We start from the raw sequence: 19,423 nt of genomic DNA, 5'->3' as shown, positions 1-19,423 counted from the left end.
ATTTATTTGCTATAGACCTATTACCTTCCCAAAATCTGACCTCCTTGGTGAATGCATGTTGTTGAGCGATGCATAGCAGCTCCAGATTTTGTCTTTAGAAGTCCCTTGGTGTTGGGAAATGTTGTGTATTGCAATGTCAGTGCTAAGCTTTAACTCTACCTGCTCTCCATATGATGCCTGGAGGGATTGCTATGATATTTCTCGTGCACTGACAATAAAAGAAGTCCCCGTTATAAAAGCTGAGTGTGACGTTTGCCATCTCAATACTAGGGGATGCGATTTCGTTTTTGATGCTGTTATATCACGGTTGAAGCAAACATGTAGTTTCTCTTATCGCCACTAGGGTGCGCTAGGCTCCAGGAAAAAAAAATGTCCCTCAGCCCAGAAACTCCATTTCTGTTGTGTTGAGTTTTCTGAATTCTGTATATACATTATACATATGTTAATTGGAAACCATCTCTGTTGTGCGCTGCCTAATAGGGGAACAGATGCGCTGCCAAAAAGTGCGAGTGCCAAAGCGGATGACTGCTGTCCGCTAACCAGGGAGGGGGGGCGGCAGATACCTGGGGACGGGGGGTCATGGTGGAGGGTCCAGGGACGGAGGAGTGGGCTCAGCTCTATGGACACAGCTTTCCTAGTGCGCAGGGAGTGATGGTTCCTGTAAAGAATTACATTTTGGGAAAAAAAAATCAATTTGGGGGTTAAAATATGTATCAGGTGGAAAGAGCAAATCATCTGACCCCAAACAGAAGAATGACCAACCAGGGAGAACCTGCCATGTGTCTCATGTACCAGTCACTGAGTGTGCTACTGAAGGAGGCACTACCACTGTCATCTATCTGTTATCTATTATCTATCCATCTATCTATCTATCTATCTATCTATCTATCTATCTATCTATCATCTATCTATCTATCTATCTATCTATTATCCATCTATCTATCTATTATCTATCTATCTATCTATCTATCAATCTATCATCTATCTATCTATCTATTATCTATCTATCTATTATCTATCTATCTAGCTATCTGTTATCTATCTATTATTTATCTATCTATCTATCTATGTATCATCTATCTATTATCTATCTATCTATTACCCATCTATCTATCTATTATCTATCTATCTATTATCTATCTATCATCTATCTATCTATCTATTATCTATCTATTATCTATCTATCTATTATCTATCTATCTATCTATCTGTTATCTATCTATTATTTATCTATCTATCTATCTATCTATCTATCTATGTATCATCTATCTATCTATCTATCTATTATCTATCTATCTATCTATCTGTTATCTATCTATTATTTATCTATCTATCTATCTATCTATCTATCTATCTATGTATCATCTATCTATCTATCTATTATCTATCTATCTATCATCTGTCTATCTATCATCTATCTATCTCTATATCTATCTATCTATTATCTATCTATCTATCTATATGTTATCTATCTATGTATCTATCTGCTATATATCTATTATCTATCAATCATCTATCTATTATCTATCTATTATCTATCTATGTATCTATCTATCTATTTATCTATCTTCTGTCTGTCTATCATCTATCTATCTATTTATCTTTCTATTATCTATCTATCTATCTATCATCTATTTATCCCATATCTATCTATCTATTTATCATCTATCATCTATCCATTCATCTATCTATCTATCTATCTGTCTGTCTGTCTGTCTGTCTGTCTATCTGTCTATCTATCCGTCTGTCTATCTATCTATCTATCTATCTGTCTGTCTATCCATCTATCTATCTATCTATCATCTATCTATCTATCTATCTATCTCTATATCTATCTATCTATATCTATTATCTATCTATCTATTATCTATCTATCTATTATGTATCTATCTATCTATCTATCTGTCTATCATCTATCTATCTATCTATCTATCTATCTATCTATCCATTATCTATCCATCTATCTAACTATCTATCTACTATCTATCTATCTATCTATCTATCCATCCATCCATCCATCCATCCATCTATCTATCTATAGATCTGTCTGTCTGCCTATCCAGGCTTACACTGTAACATTTAAGATACAGAATCTATCTATCTATCTATCTCTATATCTATCTATCTATATCTATTATCTATCTATCTATTATCTATCTATCTATTATGTATCTATTATCTATCTATCTATCTATCTGTCTATCATCTATCTATCTATCTATCTATCCATTATCTATCCATCTATCTAACTATCTATCTACTATCTATCTATCCATCCATCCATCCATCCATCTATCTATCTATAGATCTGTCTGTCTGCCTATCCAGGCTTACACTGTAACATTTAAGATACAGAAATAATCTTTTATTCTGCAACTAACAGAATCTGACATGTGCTGTAACATTGCTGTACACCATTGACCACTTACTCCGGAGAGACAGACCATAGTACAATGCTTCCATGAAATATGCTGCCTTCACCTTGCAGATACTAAAAGTTTATACATCGGGTTCAGTAAAATTTAACATGATATTATAGTTCTGTGCCAGCAGCTAGTGCCAAATGACTTAGATTATTGGATAGGCTGTGTGTATATGTATATACACACTACACTAGCAAACCTCTATACCCTTACAGCATGCTCCGATGATATATTGAGCGATATTTCCTTGTACATGTTGAGGTCACATTTACTTCACAATTGCTAAAAAGCAGAAAAAGTTGTTAGAAACGGCTCATCGACAGGCGCCATTTTTATGAAAACATTCACTAACCTTTATTTAGCGTCTATACAAAAATGTTAAAAAGGCAACAGATTATTAGCACATAGGCGTTGCCAAAAGAAAAACACAACACATTGGTGCATTGTTAGGTAGCTCTGTCGTTAATGTAGAAAGCCAATACTCATGTGGAAACCATCAGCATGGAGACATTTCCTCTAATTTTTGTTTTACCCCTTAGCATATGGTGCCAGTATTGCAAAAATGCAACTAACCTAGTCCACTCCTCTCCAGCACTGGTCATGGATGGCTGCAACACAGCCTGGGCTTTGATGTATCAGAGGGGACTATATCGTTTTGCCACACAAGTGTGCAGGTCTAGTATAGTCTTCCAATGTGGTCATCTCTGTGGACCACACCTGGGGGGGGAGACTCATAGGGGCAACTTGGTTTTGGTTAATAAGATTGAATCTTAGATTGTAGATAAGTCCCTTCCCTACCTCCCTGAAACCGTCCACCTGAGAGTCTCAGGGGAATGGAGACTTTCCCCACAGCACTCCCAGAGGAAAACTGAAGCATTACACCATTCACATTGATATCATTTGGTGAGGTCACTCCTTGTAGGTGTAGATCCTTGATGTCCTTGTAGGTCTTCTCTCAGTTTGACACTTGTAGGTTCTGACCAGTTGCCTCGTCTCTATCATCCAAGAAAACCATATTAGCATATTTCAAATAGTTTTTTCCCAAAGTCCCCAAATTAAAAGCTGTTTGAGATGGTAACAAATAAGGATTGCAATGAGCGCAGAATAGGTCCAGACTCCATGTTAGGTCCTCCAAGACCTAAGATAGCTTTGCACAATCTACAGTACAATAAGAGGGCAGACACTTCAAGATGTATCCAGGTTACTTATCACATGGCGACCTATAATACCGAGGGACGTTAATTGTAACTTTAGAGAGGAAATCCAGATTACAGTTCAACACTGATTATAGACTGATCCTCCAACTCCATGTACTTGTCCTGTAAAGCCTTCATCCACATCTCATTAGGGTTTATCTCACACCTTCACACCGTCCTTGTATTTGAATTAGGAGGATAAATATCATGGACTCTACAGCTATCATAAAAATAGATTTTTTCGGTCAATACTGGAGCAAGAACGCGGCCAACGATAACCGTTCCCGTAACATAAGACCACCACTGCAGCCAAGAACGGGGTCTACTGAGAATGGCTCAATGTCATGTTTGGCCATAGACATGAAATAACAATTGACTGGATCTTGTTTAAGCTCCAATTTCTTCCTTTAAGTATATTCTCAGATAAGAGTAAGATGTCTGTTTTTCTTATGACATTATTATTTCCTATCTTGGAGGTAAAAATAAAGGATTGTCCAGAAAATTATTATTTTTTCCAGCAAGTGAATGGTTACTCACCAAACCCAGAGAGCTCAACTCATCATTTGCAATTTTTTTTAAGTCACTTTACTTTTTTTTTTTGTCTTATTGCTTTTCTTTGGGTTTTCTGCGCCACATCAATCAAAAAGGTCCCCATGGTTCGTGAGTTTTGTGCGCAATCAAAAATGTTCTTTATTTTTGTCTTTTTACCGTTTTTGCGCCTTTTTAGATCACATCCCGCTAAAACGTCTTTAAAATGTGTGCTAAAATTGCATGCATATATAAAATGACTCAGGAGAGGGAATGGAGTACATTTGAGAAAAAATTTGCGACTTTTTAAAGAGTTGTAATTGATGAATTGGCCATAAACAGCTGAAAAGAAAAAAACGTGCCCATTTTGGCAATCATAAATATCAAACAAACATTTATAAAAAAAAAATACTTAAAGTAATAAAAGCACAAATTGTAAACATAATTTGCAGAAAATACAAAAAAGAATTATCCCATAGAGTTAGCAAAGCCTTTGGAAAATGGAATACACATAAGTATCTTCTCCTTAAGATTCTTAGTTTTTACTTTTCTTTTGTTTTTTTTCTATTTATTGTCGTCTTTCTCTTTTTAATCTTTTCTCTTACCTCCATTTCTTCTTTCTTCATCTTTTACTCCTTTTATTTCAGCTTCTTCCTTTTCTCCCTTTTCACCTCTCCTAACGTTAGAGGAAATATAGATGGAAATTGGAGATAAAATGAAAAAGAAACAGTGACGGAAAGAAAAAGATTGCCTTAAAGTGGTTGTTTACTACCTGGACAGTCTCTTTTTAAATTAAGCAGGCCCCATTGTAAAATAAAAATGATATATCCTCATCTCCTGCACTGGTGAGGTACCAGTAATATCCATGCCTGGTCTCCCGGGGCTCACATGACACTGTTATGCTATTGGAGCCCTGCAGCCAAATAGTGGATGTTATTGGACTCCTGTGCTCTCACTTCACTTGGACAAATTTTGGACAAGTGGAAAAAAGTGAGAAGACAGCAGCCTAATAGCGCCACTGCTTGGCTGCAGGACTCGCCTGGCATAACAATGTCACATGAGCCTTGCGAGATCCAGAGTCAATAGCGCGGAACAGCACCAGTGCGAGAGGTGAGTTATTCTACTCTTATTTTACAAGGGCTGATTCATTTAATAAAGGTTGTCCAGGTAATGTACAACTCCTGTAAAGGTTTGGCCAGAGATTTGAACAACTCCCATGTAGATATCCAGTTGATTGTTTTAGCACTGCAGAATAGGGTCATCCATGAGGATTGTCCTTTCAACATGGGCATCTTTTAAAGCAAATATAAATGTTATGGTAGAGGTATAACCACCATCAGCATTGCCTATAGATGGACAGTTCAGATTTGCACTCTCCAAAGGATCAGAGTGCTCTATTTCAATTGCTTGCATAGCATGGGTTTCGCTACAGCTCAAAGCTTCCTCAGGTGTCCATATATGTGATACCTGTGTAAAGAGCAGAAATGCGAAGTTTGGATTTTTTTTATGTGTCTGCATTTGGCAGAAAACTTTTTAGTCATTTGATAAGGACCAGTCCGAGCTGTTAATTTACCAGACCGCTCTGATGATAGTCATACCTCCTCTATTGTATTCGGGTTATTATAAAGGGAGCTGGAGCAACAACTCATCCAACTTATTTCCCTATTTGGCAACTTATGATTGTTATGTAGGAGCCGTCCTTAAAACATGTGTACGAGTCATGCCTAGCCCATCCGAATGAGTTTTAACATTATTTCAACATTCCAAAACTTTTTGACCTTGGTATCTATTTCTGTCAGCTGCAAACAAATCTTTATGTTTCTGCTTTGTACTTAATACCTTAAGACAGAGTCATGATTAGAAATTCATGGACCCCAATGCAAAGTTTGTAACAAAATCACTCAGCAAAAATATGCTAATCATAATGCTAATGACTAGAGTTGCCGAAAGGTTTGGAAAGTTGTTTGAAACGATCGTTGTTGTATCTGAATTTGCCATATTCGTGCAATATTGGCACCCAATCCGTGCTGAATTTATGTTTGGCGATTAATTCTGAACATATTCGGTCAATTCTTCTCCCATTGACTCCAATGACGTTCAGCTGTGTTTTTCAAATATCGGTTCCGAATACGATCTGCGGCGAATATTTCATTTGCAATATTCGCCGCAGATCAAAATCAGAACTGAATTTTGAAAAATTCGCTCAACTCTACTAATGACTTCCTTTGTGGCAAGGTGGCATTTTGGCTTCTTAAATCATAATGGTCTAGATGCAACTTCTGCCTCTGCAGCTTCTAGCGCTTCACCCCTGAAAGTCATCTCAAGAGTTTATAAAGATGTTCTTACCCCTAGATTGTGGCCATTGACAAAACTAAAAGATTATCCTCACATGATGTCGTCTGTTTAGATCTTAACTATTATTATTATTATTATTTATTGTTATAGCGCCATTTATTCCATGGCGCTTTACATGTGAGGGGGGTATACATAAAAACAAGTACAATAATCTTAAACAGTATAAGTCATAACTGGTACAGGAGGAGAGAGGACCCTGCCCGCGAGGGCTCACAATCTTCAAGGGATGGGTGATAATACAGTAGGCGGGGGTAGAGCTGGTCGTGCAGCGGTTTGGTCGATCGGTGGTTACTGCAGGTTATAGGCTTGTCGGAAGAGGTGGGTCTTCAGGCTCTTTTTGAAGGTTTCGATGGTAGGTGAGAGTCTGATATGTTGTGGTAGAGAGTTCCAGAGTAGGGGTGATGCGCGAGAGAAATCTTGTATGCGATTGTGGGAAGAGGAGATAAAAGGGGAGTAGAGAAGGAGATCTTGTGAGGATCGGAGGTTGCGTGCAGGAAAGTACCGGGAGACGAGGTCACAGATGTATGGAGGAGACAAGTTGTGGATGGCTTTGTATGTCATGGTTAGGGTTTTGTAATGGAGTCTCTGGGCAATTGGGAGCCAGTGAAGGGATTGAAAGAGGGGAGAAGCTGGGGAATAGCGGGGGGACAGGTGGATTAGTCGGGCAGCAGAGTTTAGAATAGATTGGAGGGGTGCGAGAGTGTTTGAGGGGAGGCCGCAGAGCATGAGGTTGCAGTAGTCAAGGCGAGAGATGATGAGGGCATGGACTAGGGTTTTTGCAGATTCTTGGGTAAGGAATGAACGGATGCGTGAAATATTTTTGAGTTGAAGTCGGCAGGAAGTGGAAAGGGTTTGGATATGTGGTTTGAAGGAGAGATCAGCATCAAGGATTACTCCGAGGCAGCGAGCATGTGGGACTGGGGAGAGTGGGCAGTCATTTACTGTAATTGATAGGTTCGTAGGGGGGGTCACGTGAGATGGGGGAAAGATGATGAATTCTGTTTTGTCCATGTTGAGTTTCAGATATCTAGTGGAGAAGAAGGATGAAATAGTGGACAGACATTGAGGGATTCTGGTTAGTAGGGAGGTGATATCTGGTCCAGAGATGTAGATCTGTGTGTCATCAGCATAAAGATGATACTGAAAGCCATGAGATTCTATGAGCTGTCCCAGGCCAAAGGTGTAAATAGAGAACAGCAGGGGCCCTAGGACTGAACCTTGTGGGACTCCGACAGATAGGGGGCGAGGTGAGGAGGTGGTGTGTGAGTGGGAGACGCTGAATGTCCGGTCTGTTAGGTATGATGAGATCCAGGAGAGGGCCAAGTCTGTGATGCCGAGGGATGAGAGGGTCTGTAATAATAGGGAATGGTCCACTGTGTCAAAGGCAGCCGACAGGTCCAGGAGGAGGAGGACAGAGTAGTGTCGCTTGCTCTTGGCAGTTAAGAGGTCATTGGTGACCTTAGTAAGGGCAGTTTCAGTGGAGTGGTGTGACCGGAAGCCAGATTGTAAGCGGTCGAAGAGGGAGCAAGAAGAGAGATGGGAGGACAGTTCAAGGTAGACGTGTTGTTCCAGTAGCTTGGAGGCGTATGGGAGAAGTGATATAGGGCGATAGCTAGATACAGAGGATGGGTCAAGAGAGGGCTTTTTGAGGATAGGTGTGATGGAGGCATGTTTAAAGCTTGAGGGGAAAACACCAGTTGTTAGTGATAGGTTGAAGAGATGGGTTAGGGTTGGGATGAAGACTGTGGTGAGGTTTGGGATGAAGTGGGATGGGATCGGGTCGAGTGCACAGGTGGTGAGATGTGATCTTGAGAGTAGAGTGGAGAGTCGATCTTCTGTAATGGTGGAGAAGTTGGTTTTGAAGGTGGAGGGCTGGGAAGTCGGGAGGAAGGGCTCTGGGGGTTGTTGACCAAAACTGTCCCTGATGTTATCAATTTTCTGCTTGAAAAATGAGGCAAAGTCTTCAGCTGAGATGAGTGGGGAGGGAGGAGGTGCTGGGGGGCGGAGGAGAGAATTGAAGGTGTTGAATAACTGTTTAGGGTTGTGAGACAGGGAGGATATGAGAGATGAGAAGTAGGTTTGTTTAGCTGTGGCGAGTGTGGTCTTGAAAGTAGTGAGGGACTGTTTGAATGCGATGAAATGCTCGTTGGAGTGGGATCTTTTCCATCTGCGCTCAGCAGCCCTGGAAGCTCGCCTCAGCTCTTTGGTCAGGCTGGTGTGCCAGGGCTGTCTGTTGATTTTGCGAGTTTTGGTATGTGTAAGTGGGGCAGCGGATTCCAAAGCTACAGCTATTGTGGTGTTATATAGAGCGGGAGCGTCATCCGCATTGTGTAAGGAACTTATATCTGTAAGAGGGAGGAGGGATTCGGAGAATGAGTGTAGGTCAAGGTGTTTAAGATTCCTGCGAGGGTGTGAAAGTTTGTGGGGTGGGGATTGTAGACATGGAGTGAAGAGGGAAGAGAATGTGAGCAGGTTGTGGTCAGAGAGAGGAAGAGGTGAGTTAGAGAGGTTAGATAGGGAGCAGAGGCGGGTGAAGATGAGGTCCAGTGTGTGGCCATCTTTGTGGGTGGCTGTAGAAGACCATTGAGTGAGGCCGAAGGAGGAAGTGAGAGATAGAAGTTTAGTGGCAGCTGAGAGGGAAGTGTCAATGGGGATGTTGAAGTCGCCCATGATGATAGTAGGGATGTCCGCGGAAAGGAAATGAAGTAACCAGGTGGTGAAGTGGTCAAAGAAGGTGGTGGCTGGCCCTGGGGGGCGGTAGATGACAGCCAGTTGGAGGTTGGAGGGGGAGTAGATGCGCACAGAGTGCACCTCAAAGGAAGGGAGGGTAACAGAGGGTGGCAGTGGGATTGGGGTGAAGGAGCAGGTATCTGACAGGAGAAAACCAACTCCTCCACCATGTTTGCTGCTGGGGCGGGGGGTGTGAGAAAGGTGGAAGCCGCTATACGAAAGTGCAGCAGGAGAGGCTGTGTCAGAAGGGGTGAGCCAGGTTTCGGTGATGGCGAGGAAGGAGAGTTTGGTAGTGACAAAAAGATCATGGATGTAGGAAAGCTTGTTGCAGACAGAGCGAGCGTTCCACAGAGCTCCTGTTAGTGGGACTGGGGAAGCGGGGGCTGGGTGAATGGGTATAAGGTTGGAGAGGTTACGGAAGGTTGTGATAGAGCGTGGATGGGAGGTAGAAATGACTGTGGGAATGTGGTGAGGAGGACCAGGATTTGGAGAGATATCACCAGCAGTGAGAAGGAGCAGAGAAAGTGTTAGCAGGTGGGAGCAGGAGAGGGCATGAGGGGGCTGTCTGTGTTTGGAGACAGAGGATTGTATGTTAAGGAACAGTTTTGAGGCGGAGGTGAGGTGGATGGGGAGGATTGAAGAAGAGATGAACAGTTCCTTACTAGGAGTAGGGATTAGGGGAATTAGCAGAAAGTGAAGGATTATTGGGGTGAAAGTGAAAACAAACAGAAACATTGTTTACAGTGACTGTGTCCAGTTACCTTCAGTTCCCTTCTGGTTCAATTCTGGTTTTAATTCTTAAATTAATCTTCACACTTCTAGCACACACTTATAGCAATCACAATGCAGACTGAAGTCTATGCAGACTTGTACTCTGCAATATATGTACAACTAAGTGCAGTCAGGTGTGAAGCAGAGAGGAGTGGTCTCTGCTCATCTTGGCCAGACAATTAAGAGTGGACCAGATGTATATGATCAAGCCAGAGTAAACAAGGTCATAAATAACACTGGGGTAAGCTGGGGTTAGCTGAAAGGCATACCATGTGAATGCTAGGTGCAGAGGCAAGTCTATGTGCAAAGCTGGGTGACGCACTGTGTGTCCTTCATAGACAGACAGCAGGAGAGCAGGAGAGCTGGGTGGATGGACATACCATGTGAATGCTAGGTGCAGAGGCAAGTCTATGTGCAAAGCTGGGTGACGCACTGTGTGTCCTTCATAGACAGACAGCAGGAGAGCAGGAGAGCTGGGTGGATGGACATACCATGTGAATGCTAGGTGCAGAGGCAAGTCTATGTGCAAAGCTGGGTGACGCACTGTGTGTCCTTCATAGACAGACAGCAGGAGAGCAGGAGAGCTGGGTGGATGGACATACCTGTCGGAAGAATAACTGTCATCTCAGGCGCTTGTAAAGATGTTCTCCTCATCATGGTCCCTGGTTCTTATTGCCATAGAATTGTCCTTTTCCCAATCTCGACACAATGAGCTTTTAGGGCATTTTTTTACCTATTTCTAATTAAAAAAGGCCCATTAAGATTCCTAATAGCCTTTAAGAAAAAAAAATGTTTTCTCTAAAATGCATCCCCTTTCTTACTCTTTGTAACCATCATGGTAAGGGGTCTGCCAAACCTGTTAGATTCCTGGATCCTCAGAAACCATCTTAATATATATTCAGTTTGGTTAAGCAGATCCTTCTGTGTCCTTCAGTAAAGTTACAAAACTTCTTACAATTCATAAGACTCAACTGCATAAAAAAAGTCCAATTTTATTTTTAATCTCCGGTATCATCTTGTAGCATCGTAGAAGGTGCGGATTCAGCAGAAATACCGGCTGTGATGCCTCCCACCCCGTGCTTAGTCCTGACAATATGTCATCACATGTCACTGTGTCACTAGGAGACGTGCCTTAGGTCAGCGCTGACTGGCACTACACGATAAGGTACAGACATTTATAATTGCTAGAGATGCGGGAAGGTTGGATGCTATTGCTTCTGAAGATCCTGATAAGTGCTCTATTACAGCAGCCATTTATTCAAGTGAAGTGCTCTTTTTTGGCGGCTTTGCTTTAATGAAAGAACATTCTTTGATCATTTAAAAAAAAAAAAAAAATCACTTTTCTTAATTTAAAAAAAAAATGGAATTAGGCAAATTAGAAAAAAAATAATTTGTTACCTTCTTAAGATTTAAAGGGGAATACTGTCACAGGTGTGTCAGAGGTGACTAACCCTCCTCCTGGATCTGGCTGTAGAAGGACATTGTGATTAGCTCAAGCACCTTCTTGATTTTTGTATCTCTGTTGTGGAGCGAAATCCCTCTCCCTTTTTGACTCAATGGTTACCGCCATCTTTCGCTGCTTATTAGACACCTTTGCGGAGGGTTTATATTCATTCTGTGTCTGCAGCATGTGGCCGGTGTAAGCTCTTACTTGTCTCTGTCTAGTTGGAAGTACTAAAAGTTGGATTGCACCTTCTCAGAAGACTTTTGGAGGATTGCTAGCGTGACATCTTGGTGGTCTTCAAGCTAAATGTTCCCTTTTTCAATTGCCCTTTCTGTTTTTAGTTGTAGTGGGGACTGACTAGCGCTTATCTCGTCCTGTCCCTAACCAGGGCCTATTGCTAGGCTCAGGCAGGGATTAGGTTTCTGCTCAGCGATAGGTGCAGATCCTATATAGGGACGTTTAGGGCAGACAGGTGACTTTAGATCTGCCTAGTGGTCTCCACTCCCCCCTTCCCTAGTGTTTGGGCTCCCCATTAACTCTTCCCTTTGTTGTGCACTTATCCTTCACCCAGCGTGACAAATACTTATTAAACTTCTACATTATGATTTGTTATTTGCAACAATACAATTCAATGTAAAACACAATTATGAGTAATTTTAAGAAAGATTTAAACCTCTGATATCAGTCAGGATTTAGCTATTTTTACTGTACTGTTTCATTTTACTGCAAGATTTGAAGATGAAGTTATAATGTGAATTACTATTTTTATGAGGCATAAAAAAAACATTGAGTCATTCTAAGAATGATTTGTTGGTTATTATATTACAGTGATCATAATCATCCATTCCTTAAGAATATATTAAGATGCTGCTTGTCATTCATGAATAAAGATGTTCTCCGCTTTGTACAATCCCTACTTGTTACAAGGACCCTTTGATAAAAACTTGGTTTTATAATGTCCACCTACTGAGATACCCATCGATCTGCCTCAATCTGTAAGGAAATTTGGCAATAAGAGTCCAGTTTCTCTGCAGCTCCCCCAGAGGTGAATTAATGTATTGCACATTGTCCTTTCATATTGATGAGTTCTCTGTGTAATACAGGACAGGACAAGTCCTCCAGAGTGCAAGACGCTCATTATACTGTGGCTTCTCTCTGCTGTGGCCAAGAATTGAGGATCCTGGACAGAGGACCACTTGAATTAACTCAGATTTCCTTAATGAAGTGTATAATATGGGTTCCCTAAACTGAACCTACCCTTTAATTATCCATTTTACCCTTGAAACATGATACTAATATGCACTGGTGGACACAGAAGAGAGAGGGGTGCAAAAACAATATATGAGCCCTTTACAGTTCAGTAATTCCCCATAAGGCACAATTGCACTTGATTTGGAGGTGGAAGTGGCCCCTTTACCTCTTGGCCCCTGTGCGGCTGCACACGTTGCACCAATTGTATGTCCACCTGTGCTAATATCCTTACTATGTGTGATTGAATTGCAGCAGCCCTCTAACCACACTGATAAGCAGCAGCCACCAGCTTTGTGTCCCTCCCTGATCCTGCCTCACAGTATTTTATACCCAGTACCTCTCCTATTTCTCTCTCTATCTGTTACATATGTAATATTCTCTTTTCCTCACACACTTATCTTTGCTGCCGTGCTGTCACACTCACTGCCTATACAGTTTCTTCAGTGTTTTACGGCTTCCTTTCCCTATCTGTATGGCTAAGTTGTGACATCCTCTCACTATGCAGATTCATCACAATACGACTGCTGCATTCCCTGTCTCGGCTTTTATACAGGCTATGATAGTTCATCCTTATTGCAAGTGCTATGCCATGTCAAGTGATGGCTACAAACTATGATAGGAAAGTAGACACAGATGTGTTCAAAGTCATGGGATCCTTCTCGACCTGATGCAATCTATTGAAATGTGTAAAATGGCAGTGATGATTTTTGGCCTTTCTCGCAAAGCAAATCGCATATTGTTTAAATTCATGAGGTTCACAAAAATTAAAAAACAGGCGTTAATTTGATTCACTCATCTCCAATATATAGTTACATATATGTATATTTATTTTGCTCACTTATGTAACACCATCACTGTCACTATTGGGGCTCACAATCTAGATTCCCTATCAGCATGTCTTTACAGTATGGGAGGAAACTGGAGTATCTAGAGTAAACCCACGCAAGCATGAGGAGAACATACAAACTCCTTGTACATGTTGTCATTGGTGGGATTTGAACCCAGGACCCCAGCGATGCAAAGCAACAGTGCTACCCACTGAGAACCGCATTGTTATGCCTTATGATAGGTGCCGCTGGGCTACCTGCAATGCTTTATGGCAAAATCTCAGCTCGGCTTCATCACTATTTACTTCCCACCCTATAATCTGGATGTATATTGTATGTGCTCAGCGTCCATTGGGTTCTCGTGATTTGCTTTTGCTTCAGGCCCTGTAGTTACTGAACTTGTTGAGAGCACACTATTCACAGACTACACCAGCTCCCTGTCCTCTGTTTTATGCTTATCGGGTTTGTTGTGTACTCAGCAGATCAAGTCTACAGCCTGAATAATTGAAAACCTGCAATCAATAAATCACTATAACACATGGCTTAGCTTTAAAAGCAGAGTGGCTGCCCCATGCCCCTCATGACCACTGCTTGCTACTTAGAAAAAAGCTAAAGGCGACATCGGAAAAATGACATATTGCCTATAACAAGTTTTTATATATTGAAAGCTGTAAAAAAAATTGTTGAAATCCTATATATTACTATCTTCTAATCTCCATAACCTTGCAATTTACACTCTGATCACTAAGAGTATTACACACCTGCTGCATCTCCTAAAAAGTCCCAAAAAAAAGGGAAGCTATCCCAACTCTTATCACAGCTGACAAATGTTAAACCTTTCTCAAGGCACCATCACCACAAGGTTATCTCTGCCATAGCACTGAGCTCTAGAATTTAGGAATATACTGAATTCTCTTGCAACATAATTTAGAAAAGCTATGGCAAAATTTTAGGATAATTTTTTCTCTTCTTTACTGAAAATTTTAGCAGTTATCTCATTAACATCGAAGGCAGGATTATAATAAACAACTGACACCTTTGTATAGCTATCAGACTGGATAAAGCATTCCCAATGGTCTCAGCTCACCACCGCCTTCCCCTATACACTGACGTTCTATGGGCCTTAAATAATACATACAGTGCCTTGCGAAAGTATTCGGCCCCCTGGAACTTTTCAACCTTTTCCCACATATCATGCTTCAAACATAAAGATACCAAATGTAAATTTTTGGTGAAGAATCAACAACAAGTGGAACATAATTGTGAAGTTGAACGAAATTTATTGGTTATTTAAAATTTTTGTGGAAATGCAAAAACTGAAAAGTGGAGCGTGTAATATTATTCGGCCACTTTACTTTCAGTGCAGCAAGCTCACTCCAGAAGTTCATTGTGGATCTCTGAATGATCCAATGTTGTCCTAAATGACTAATGATGATAAATATAATCCACCTGTGTGTAATCAAGTCTCCATATAAATGCACCTGTTCTGTGATAGTCTCAGGGTTCTGTTTGAAGCATAGAGAGCATCATGAAGACCAAGGAACACAACAGGCAGGTCTGTGATACTGTTGTGGAGAAGTATAAAGCCAGATTTGGGTACAAAATGATTTCCAAAACTTTAAACATCCCAAGGAGCACTGTGCAAGCGATCATATTGAAATGGAAGGAGTATCATACCACTGCAAATCTACCAAGACCCGGCCGTCCCTCTCAACTTTCATCTCAAACAAGGAGAATACTGATCAGAGATGCAGCCAAGAGGCCCATGATCACTCGGGATGAACTGCAGAGATCTACAGCTGAGGTGGGACAGTCTGTCCATAGGACAACTATCAGTCGTACACTGCATAAATCTGGCCTTTATGGAAGAGTGGCAAGAAGAAATACATTTCTCAAAGATATCCATAAAAAGTGTTGTTTAAAGTTTGCAACAAGCCACCTGGGAGACACACCAAACATGTGGAAGAAGGTGCTCTGGTCAGATGAAACCAAAATCGAACTTTTTGGCAGCAATGCCAATTGATATGTTTGGCGTAAAGGCAACACAGCTCATCACCCTGAACACACCATCCCCACTGTCAAACATGGTGGTGGCAGCATCATGGTTTGGGCCTGCTTTTCTTCAGCAGGGACAGGGAAGATCGTTAAAATTGATGGGAAGATGGATGGAGCCAAATACAGGACCATTCTTGAAGAAAACCTGTTGGAGTCTGCAAAAGAACTGAGACTGGGACAGAGATTTGTCTTCCAACAAGACAATGATCCCAAATATAAAGCTAAATCTGCAATGGAACGGTTCACAAATGAACGTATCCAGGTGTTAGAATGGCCAAGTCAAAGTCCAGACCTGAATCCAATCGAGAATCTGTGGAAAGAGCTGAAAACTGCTGTTCACAAACGATCTCCATCAAACCTCATTGAGCTCGAGCTGTTTGCCAAGGAAGAATGGGCAAGAATTTCAGTGTCTCGATGTTCAAAACTGATAGAGACATACCCCAAGCGATTTGCCACTGTAATCGCAGCAAAAGGTGGCGCAATAAAGTATTAAGTTAAAGGGGCTGAATAATATTGCACGCCCCACTTTTCAGTTTTTGAATTTCAACAAAAATGTCAAATAACCAATAAATTTCATTCAACGTCACAATTGTGTCCCACTTGTTGTTGATTCTTCACCAAAAATTTACATTTGGTATATTTATGTTTGAAGCATGATATGTGGGAAAAGGTTGAAAAGTTCCAGGGGGCCGACTACTTTCGCAAGGCACTGTAAAAGCATAATGCAATGTGAAATGGCCATCGCTTCCAGCTCGTCTCCGTTGCTCCCTTTCACTTGTTTGTGACGCGCCCCGGGGGCCATGGGGTAATCGGTACCGGGCCCGTCGACTTCAATGGGGGATGTCACGATGGCTGTGACCCGGTCCGTGGTCCCAGGCGGTCAAATGGAAAATGTTTGAGTTATTATTGAAGTGTATTAAAATGAGAATAAAGTTATATATAAATATGAGACGCCACCTGTGGTATTCTGGTCAGAGGCGACCAGTGCTGCGGTGTTGTTCCCCTGAGACTGTTGGTGTGTTGCAGCTGAGGTGAAAATAGCTCTCCACAGGTAGAGCAGTAGTCCCAGGGCAGTTGAGAGTTGTTTTTAGGGGCGATGTTGTCAGGCGGAGTGGTAGATGTAGCAGTGCTGGGTGCTAGGTGCAGAAAGGAGACAAAAGACTCAGTTGAATGCAGTTCCAAAGGGCTTTACTCACAGTCTGGTGCACACAGACGCCCACTTCGGTGCTGAGTCCTCCAGGCAAAGGGGGTCCAGTAAACTCCCAGGTAAATGAGTACACCCCTCCAGCACTCCCTGTCAATATATTACTTCCTAGGCCATCTCCTCAATGCTCCTTTAGCTCCTTCCTTCCTATCAGCATCTCACAGTCAGTGTCCCAGGCTAGCTGCTGCGGATCCTGTCAGAATTCGTAACTCAGGCGATTTCTTGATCCTACGTGGCAGCCTTTCTGGAGAAGGTAACTATGGAAGTTCGCTGTGGCCCATACATTAACCACAGCTGTCAGTTTGCTAGTTAAGTTCAATGTCCACTTCACTAGGCTAGGGGCTGAGACCCTTCTGCGACCTAATTTCTTCCCCCACCTGACTGCGATCAGCGTGGGACTCTAGAAGAATCACTCCTTCCTTCAAGGAGCCTTTCTTTCCAAGTCAATCAGTCCAGCAGCTCCTCCTGACACGAGCTGCCCCCCCAACAAGCCCGTCCACTTGCTCTCCCCCGAGGGAACTCCCTCAACTGCTCACTTCAAATCTCCCACTCTTTCTCTAAGCTCCGCCCACTCGCTGTCAATGATTGGCTGTTCTAAATCACTCCACATTTTAAGCTCCTCCCCTTCTACCTACCTTCCCCACTAACCCCCCCAACACCCTTTCCTAACCAGTCTGGGATGAGGCCATCCTCCCGAAGGGTACACCCAGATGCCCTGACTAACTAGTGTGTGTTGGTCAGTGTTAGGAGTGTGGTAAAGTGCCCCCATCTTACCTGGTCGTGAGATACCACACCTCTGGATGAGGTGCAGTACCTCTGTGGCTACTGGATCTGCAGGGGCGCCACATTTGCACTTCTTCTTTAGATTTGTACCAGCAAAGAATTTACTTACCTTTTGTGAGTTACATCCATTTCATTACTTCCATCTGCCAGCCATTACACTGGTTACCCATCCTCTATAAAATACAATATAAACTTCTCACTCTCACCCACAAAGTGCTTCATGGTTCCTAAAAACGCACTTCTTTATTCTGAACTGGCCTATCGCCTTACTTCACTTGTGTAACTATTTCTGTTTTGCCCATCCAACATTTTCCTCCGAATCTGATCTCTTGCCTCTTAGCATCTGTTTTCACACCTTCTGCACACTTAATAGCCCTCTTTATCTGTACTTATACAGATCCTGGCTGGTGACTGGTTCATGCAGTATCATGTGAATACCTTATTTATTATATTGATGGTTTGACTATACAATACAAGCTCATTCACCTTTCGTGTCTCCCCTATTTCCTCATAGATTGTAAGCTTGTGATTGTCAGGGCCCTCACTCCTCTTGGTATCCACTGAATTATTGGTTACTCTGCAATGTTTTTATTTTCTCTACATGTCCCTTCTGACTTGTAAAGTGCTGCGGAATATGTTATTATTTCTTCTGTTCTCACCTACTTTAAAGAATTAACTATAAAGTAGAGCGCCACCTTAATGTCCAATGACGGACACAGTCCGTCATGGCAGGGTGCCAGTTCCAGCACCAGGACGGGGTATGTCCATCATGCATTTAAACTATCACTGAGTGTACACACGCAATGACAGTTCTGTGCCAACAGCTGTTATAGACAGGACAGCATGGGTCCCTGCACTTCTTCCAATGCCGTCGGTCCCCGCTCCCATAACGCTGTGATAGGTCAGTCAATTTGACTGACTGATTACAGCATGATTGCGCAGGAGATGGTGAAATATCAGCACTTCCTGCCCAATCAGTGCAGCAGCTCAGCGCTGCTAGTGACCAAGCTTCTACAATAAAAGCCAGAAGGTGTGTCAGCGCCACCCTTGGCAGTTAACCCCTAAAAGCTGCAATTGAGCACGATTCAGGAGGCAGGCACAAAGACGGGAGATCCCTCTGCCTTCAGATTGGCGCCCACATGACACCATTGCAAGGGCCCGATTGTTACCATGATGATCCGGGGTCGTCATGATGAACCCCAGGTCACCAATCTGCGGAAATCTTTCAGTATAGCTATAATGCACTGGAAATGCTGGTGCATTGAAATGCATTGTCCCTGCAATCAAAGTAAAAAAAATGAAAGTCCCATATTGAAACTAAGTAAAAAGATTTTTTTAGAAAAGATTAGAAATATGTAAAAAAAAATTACATAATAATAATAAAAACAAATTACAGTAATAAATACACATTTTTATGTAAAAAAAATTAGATAAACTAAAAAGTATACACATTGGTATCACCGCGTTCAGAACAACCCGATCAAAAAGTGTCACACTAGTGATAAGCCCTTCAATAAAAGCCATAAAAAAACACAAAAAAAGTAGCAAATGATGCATTATCATCATACTGCTGTAAAAAAGTGGAATAAAACGTAATCCTAAAGATTAATGTAAATAAAAATGGTATTTCTGAAAAGGTCATCTTGTCCCGCAAAAAACAAGCCATCATACTGCTCCATCAGCAGAAAAATAAAAAAAGTTATAGCTCTCAGAATAAAGTGATGCAAAAAAGTTATTTTTTCTATAAAAGTTTTTATTGAGTAAAAGCCCCAAAACATAAAAAACTTTATAAATCAGGTATCCCTGTAATGGTACTGACCTGAAAAATAAAGCTACATTATCAATTTTACCACATG

General features: G+C 41.7%; 1 protein-coding gene across 7 annotated transcripts in view; it reads left to right on the top strand.

The window, feature by feature from the left end:
* The window catches only part of AJAP1 (adherens junctions associated protein 1), a 542,737-nt gene that overhangs the window by 743 nt on the left and 522,571 nt on the right, over positions 1 to 19,423 (top strand). The gene's annotated exons all lie outside the window — the stretch shown is intronic.

This window comes from Dendrobates tinctorius, unplaced genomic scaffold (assembly GCF_039654945.1).
Source record: "Dendrobates tinctorius isolate UK_male_01 unplaced genomic scaffold, ASM3965494v1 ptg000326l, whole genome shotgun sequence".
NCBI classification, from domain to species: Eukaryota; Metazoa; Chordata; class Amphibia; order Anura; family Dendrobatidae; genus Dendrobates; species Dendrobates tinctorius.
Note: the sequence above shows the minus strand (reverse complement) of the source record. Positions and strands in the feature narration are given on the sequence as shown.